Here is a 7302-nt window from a genome sequence, read left to right as displayed (position 1 = left end):
TATGAAACATCAATTCGCCTGCCTTCCTAGTGAAGATGTCGTTACTCATCTAAACAATTTTGTTGATTTGTGTGATATGCAAAATAAGAAAGATACGGATAGCAATATTGTCAAATTAAAGTTATTTCTGTCTTCACTTAGAGATCATGCTAAAGTTTGGTTTTCGTCTTTGCCTAAAAATAGTATTGATTCTTTGAACAAGTGCAAAGATGCTTTTATCTCTAAGTATTTTCCCCCGCTAAGATCATCACTCTTAGGAACGATATTATGAATTTTAAACAACTTGATCATGAGCATGTTGCCCAATCTTGGGAAAGAATGAAATTGATGCTTCGCAATTGCCTACTCATGGTTTGAATTTATGGATGATCATACAAAAATTTTATGCCGGATTGAATTTTGCTTCTAGAAATCTTTTAGATTCGGCCGCGGGAGGCACGTTTATGGAAATTACGTTAGGAGATGCTACAAAATTGCTTGATAATATTATGGCTAATTATTCTCAATGGCACACCGAAAGATCTTCTAGTAAAAAAGTGCATGCTATAGAAGAAATCAATGTTTTGAGTGAAAAGATGGATGAACTTATGAAGATGTTTGCTACTAAAAATACTTCTCTTGATCCCAATGATATGCCTTTGTCTACTTTGATTCAGAATAATAATGAATCTATGGATGTGAATTTTGTTGGTAGGAATAGTTTTGGGAACAACGCGTATAGAGGGAATTTAAATCCTAGGCCTTATCCTAGTAATCCTTCTAATAATTATGGAAATTCCTACAACAACTCTTATGGAAATTTTAATAAGATGCCCTCTGAATTTGAAGGTAGTGTTAAAGAGTTTATGAATTCACAAAAGAATTTTAATGCTTTGCTTGAAGAGAAATTGCTTAAAGTTGATAATTTGGCTAGGAACGTTGATAGAATTTCTCTTGAAATTGATTCTTTAAAGCTTAGATCTATTCCTCCTAAGCATGATATCAATGAGTCTCTCAAAGCCATGAGAATTTCCATTGATGAGTGCAAAGAAAGAACCGCTAGGATGCGTTCTTCCAAAGATGCCTTTATTAAAGCATGTTCTTCCAATTCCTATGAAAATCAAGATGAAGATCTAAAAGTTATTGATGTGTCCCCCATTAAATCTTTGTTTTGAAATATGAATCTTGATGAAACTGAATATGATCTTCCTTTACCTAGAAGGCGTTCTAAGAATTTGGAGTTTCTAGATCTTGATGATGAAATTGATGAAAGTGGGATTGAAAGAAGTAAAAACCTAGATGTTGCTAAACCCACTATTTTGGACCTCAAGGAATTTAATTATGAAAATTGCTCTTTGATTGGTTGTATTTCCTTGTTGCAATCCGTGCTAGATTCTCCTCATGCTTATAGTCAAAATAAGGCCTTTACCAAATACATTGTTGATGCCTTGATGCAATCTTATGAAGAAAAACTTGAGTTGAAAGTTTCTATCCCTAGAAAACTCTATGATGAGTGGGAACCTACTATTAAAATTAAAATTAAAGATTATGAGTCTCATGCTTTGTGTGATTTGGGTGCTAGTGTCTCTACTATTCCCAAAACTTTGTATGATTTGCTAGATTTCCGTGACTTTGATGATTGCTCTCTAAATTTGCATCTTGCGGATTCCACTATTAAAAAGCCTATGGGAAGAATTAATGATGTTCTTATTGTTGCAAATAGGAATTATGTGCTCGTAGATTTTATAGTTCTTGATATAGATTGCAATCCTTCATGTCCTATTATTCTTGGTAGACCTTTCCTTAGAACGATTGGTGCAATTATTGATATGAAGGAAGGGAATATTAGATTCCAATTTCCCTTAAAGAAGGGCATGGAACACTTCCCTAGAAAGAAAATAAAATTACCATATGAATCTATCATGAGAGCCACTTATGGATTGCCTACCAAAGATGGCAATACCTAGATCTATCCTTGCTTTTATGCCTAGCTAGGGGCGTTAAACGATAGCGCTTGTTGGGAGGCAACCCAATTTTTTTTGTTTTTTTGCTTATGTTTAGGAATAACTAATCCATCTAGCCTCTGTTTGGATGTGGTTCTATCTTTTAATTAGTGTTTGTGCCAAGTAGAACCTATAGGATAACCTACGATGATAGTTGATTTGATTCTGCTGAAAAACAGAAACTTTGCACGCACGAATATAATTTTGTTAAATCACAGGAACGTGCTTTTGCGTTGATTCTTTTTGCTGCTGTTCAATAAACAAATTTTCCAGGATTTCATATTTTGGTAGGATTTTTAGAGTTCCAGAAGTTTGCGTTAGTTACAGATTGCTACAGACTGTTCTGTTGTTGACAGATTCTGTTTTGCGTGTGTTGTTTGCTTATTTTGATGAATCTATGGCTAGTAAAATAGTTTATAATCCATAGAGAAGTTGGAATACAGTAGGTTTAACACCAATATAAATAAAGAATGATTTCATTACATTACCTTAAGTAGTCTTTTGTTTTCTTTCTCTAACGGAGCTCACGAGATTTCTATTGAGTTTTGTGTTGTGAAGTTTTCAAGTTTTGGGTGAATTCTTTTGATGGATTATGGAACAAGGAGTGGAAAGAGCCTAAGCTTGGGGATGCCCATGGCACTCCCAAGATAATCCAAGGACACCAAAAATTCAAAGCTTGGGGATGCCCCGAAAGGCATCCCCTCTTTCGTCTACTTCCATCGGTAATTTACTTGGAGCTATATTTTTATTCACCACATGATATGTGTTTTGCTTGGAGCGTCTTGTATTATTTGCGTCTTTGCTTGTTAGTTTACCAAAATCATCCTTGCTGTACACACCTTTTGAGAGATCCATACATGAATTGGAATTTGCTAGAATACTCTATGTGCTTCACTTAAATCTGAGAATGGTTTCATACCTAAACCATACTTGGACCATACCCGTACATGTATCTCTCAAAACCATACTTGAACCATACCCGTTTAATGCCATTTTCAGCCCAACCAAAACTAAACCCTCTATTTTTTCCACCCAAACCAATTTAAACCCAATACATAACCGTGGGTTTAAACCCAATACGTAACTATGGGTTTACTTCAATATATATATGATTGCACAAATCGACATGTCAAGAAGCAATTGACGTAGAAAAGACATAAGTGAGTCTACAATAGTTTGGAAACAAAGTTATCGTTGAGATACGATCAACACACAACAAGTGTCAAAAAGACAACGCCCACAACTGAAAAGGTCACTGACAAGTGCATTAAAACCAATTGCTTAGCTAAAGCACAAGTAGACACATTCGATTTGCATATGTTGTTTCCCCATAATACAGAATTACATAGTGCATCACAACATGTACGCGGAAAGATACTCGTTGACGATGCGTCGTTGCTTATTGCACATAACCAATGCCCTGAAACCGGTTAGGACCCATAGTTTATAGCCGTTAATAACCAAACTGTTTAAGCCCATAACCAACTATACCCAAATTGGTTTCTTCATATACCCAAACCAAAACCAAACTAAAAAATATTCAGCCCAATAAAACCTGAACCAATCAAACCCAAAGTAAGAACCGAACCGTTTCACCCAGTTTTTCAATAACCATTCCCAGGTTTAGCTTCACTTATATCTTTTGAGCTTGATAGTTTTGCTCATAGTGCTTCACTTATATCTTTTGAGCGTGATAATTTTTGCTCTAGTATTTCACTTAGATGTTTTAGAGCATGGTGGTGGATTTGTTTTAAAGAAACTATTGACCTCTCATGCTTCACTTAGATTATTTTGATAGTCGTTAATAGCATGGTAATTTGCTTAATATTAATATACTTGGTATTCAAGATATGTGAAACTTTCTTTTGAGTGAATTGAATACTAAGAGTTTGATGCTTGATAATTGTTTTGAGATATGGAGGTGATAATATCAAAGTCGTGCTAGTTGGGTGATTATGAATTCAAAGAATGTTTGTGTTGAAGTTTGCAAGCCCCGTAGCATGCACATATGGTTAAAGTTGTGTAACAAATTTGAAACATGAAGTGTACCTGGCTTGTGCATCCTTATGAGTGGCGGTCGGGGACGAGCGATGGTCTTTTCCTACCAATCTATCCCCCTAGGAGCATGCGCGTAGTACTTGATTTTCGATGACTTCTAAATGTTTGCAATAAGTATATGAGTTCTTTTGACTAATGTTGAGTCCATGGATTATACGCACTCTCACCTTTCCGCCTTTGCTAGCCTCTTCGGTACCGTGCATTGCCCTTTCTCACCTTGAGAGTTGGTGCAAACCTTGCCGGTGCATCCAAACCCCGTGCTACGATATGCTCTATCACACATAAACCTCCTTATATCTTCCTCAAAACAGCCACCATACCTACCTATCATGACATCCCCATAGCCATTCCGAGATATATTGCCATGCAACTTCCATCATCATCATCATGACATACATTACTTTTGTCATATTGCCATTGCATGATCATGTAGTTGACATCGTATTTGCGGCAAAGCCACCATGCATTATTTTTCATACATGTCACTCTTGATTCATTGCACCATCCCGGTACACTGCCGGAGGCATTCATATAGAGTCATATCTTGTTCTAGTTTCGAGTTGTAATTCAAAGTTGTAAACAATAGAAGTGTGATGATCATCATTATTAGAGCATTGCCCAAAAAAGGAAAAAAAGGAAGAAAGGCCAAAAGAAAAAAAAAGAAAGGCCCAATAAAAATAAAAAAATAAAAAATAAAATAAAAAGGGCAATGCTACTATCTCTTTTTCCACACTTGTGCTTCAAAGTAGCACCTTGTTCCTCATGTAGTGAGTCTCATGAGTTGTCTTTTTATACTAGTGAGAACTTTTCAATATAGAACTTGGCTTGTATATTCCTACGATGGGCTTCCTCAAATGCCCTAGGTCTTCATGAGCAAGCGAGTTGGATGCACACCCACTAGTTTTCTTTTTGTTGAGCATTCATAGCTCTAGTGCATCCGTTGCATGGCAATCCCTACTCCTCATGCTGACATCAATTGATGGGCATCTCCATAGCCCGTTGATTATCCTCGTCAATGTGAGACTTTCTCCTTTTTTGTCTTCTCCACACAATCCCCATCCTCATATTCTATTCCACCCATAGTGATATATCCATGGCTCACACTCATGTATTGCGTGAAGGTTGAAGAAGTTTGAGATTATTTAAGTATGAAACAATTGCTTGGCTTGTCATCGGGGGTATAGAAGTTGGGAACATCTTTGTGTGACAAAAATGAAGCATAGCCTAACTATATGATTTTGTAGGGATGAACTTTCTTTTGCCATGTTATTTTGAGAAGACATGATTGCTTTGATTAGTATGCTTGAAGTATTATTATTTTTTATGTCAATATGAACTTTTGTCTTGAATATTTCAGATCTGAATATTCATATCACAATTAAGAAGATTTACATTGAAATTATACCAAAGTATCACTCCGCATCAAAAATTCTCTTTTTATCATTTACCTACTCGAGGACGAGCATGAATTAAGCTTGGGGATGCCTGATACGTCTCCAACATATCTATAATTTTTGATTGCTCCATGCTACTTTATCTACTGTTTTGGACTATATTGGGCTTTATTTTCCACTTATATATTATTTTTGGTACTAACCTATTAACTAGAGGCCCAGCCCAGAATTGCTGTTTTTTTTGCCTATTTCAGTGTTTCGAAGAAACGGAATATCAAATGGAGTCCAAACGGAATGAAACCTTCGGGAACGTGATTTTCTCACCGAACGTGATCGAGGAGACTTGGACCCTACTCCAAGAAGTAACAGAGGTGGTCACGAGGGTTGGGGGCACGCGCCCCCTAGGGCGCGCCCCCCTGCCTCATGGCCCCCCTATTGCTCCACCGACGTACTCCTTCCTCCTATATATACCTACGTATCCCCAAACAATCAGAACATGAGCCAAAAACCTAATTCCACCGCCGCAACCTTCTGTATCCACGAGATCCCATCTTGGGGCCTGTTCTGGAGCTCTGCCGGAGGGGGCATCCAGCACGGAGGGCTTCTACATCAACACCATAGCCCCTCCGATGAAGTGTGAGTAGTTTACTTTAGACCTTCGGGTCCATAGCTAGTAGCTAGATGGCTTCTTCTCTCTTTTTGGATCTCAATACAATGTTCTCCCCCTCTCTCATGGAGATCTATTCGATGTAATCTTCTTTTTGCGGTGTGTTTGTTGAGACCGATGAATTGTGGGTTTATGATCCAGTTTATCTATGAACAATATTTGAATCTTCTCTGAATTCTTTTATGTATGATTGAGTTATCTTTGCAAGTCTCTTCGAATTATCCTTTTGGTTTGGCCAACTAGATTGGTGGTTCTTGCAATGGGAGAAGTGCTTAGCTTTGGGTTCAATCTTGCGGTGTCCTTTCCCAGTGACAGATGGGGCAACAAGGCACGTATTGTATTGTTGCCATCGAGGATAACAAGATGTTTTTTTATCATATTGCATGAATATATCCCTCTACATCATGTCATCTTGCTTAAGGCATTACTCTGTTTTTAACTTAATACTCTAGATGCATGCTGGATAGCGGTCGATGAGTGGAGTAATAGTAGTAGATGCAGAATTGTTTCGATCTACTTGTCTTGGACGTGATGCCTATATACATGATCATACCTAGATATACTCACAACTATGCTCAATTCTGTCAATTGCTCAATAGTAGTTTGTTCACCCAGCGTAGAATATCTATGCTCTTGAGAGAAGCCACTAGTGAAACCTATGGCCCCCAGGTCTATTCTCATCATATCAATCTCCATTACTTTATTACTTGCTTTGTTTTTACTTTGCCTTTTACTTTTCAATTTGCATCTATATACCAAAAATACCAAAAAATATTATTTATCATCTCTATCAGATCTCACTCTCGTAAGTGACCGTGAAGGGATTGACAACCCCTAATCGCGTTGGTTGCGAGGAGCTATCGTTTTGTGTAGGTACGGGGGACTTGTGTGTGGTCTTCTACTAGATTGATACCTTGGTTCTCAAAAACTGAGGGAAATACTTACGCTACTTTGCTGCATCATCCTCTCCTCTTCGGGGAAATCCAACGCAGTGCTCAAGAGGTAGCACAACCTGGAAGGCACGCTCAAGAGAACACACAGCATCCCTTTCCTCACAAGGCACTGTGATGAGTCCACCGCTTCCTGGCATCTTGAGGACATTGTAGCCGTGGTGAGTCACTGCAATGAACTTGGCCAGGGCTGGGTACCCGAGGATGGCATTGTATGGCAGGCGAATGTGGGCGACGTTGAAGTCAATGAG

Source organism: Triticum aestivum, chromosome 1B (genome assembly GCF_018294505.1).
Source record: "Triticum aestivum cultivar Chinese Spring chromosome 1B, IWGSC CS RefSeq v2.1, whole genome shotgun sequence".
NCBI classification, from domain to species: domain Eukaryota; kingdom Viridiplantae; phylum Streptophyta; class Magnoliopsida; order Poales; family Poaceae; genus Triticum; species Triticum aestivum.
Note: the sequence above shows the minus strand (reverse complement) of the source record.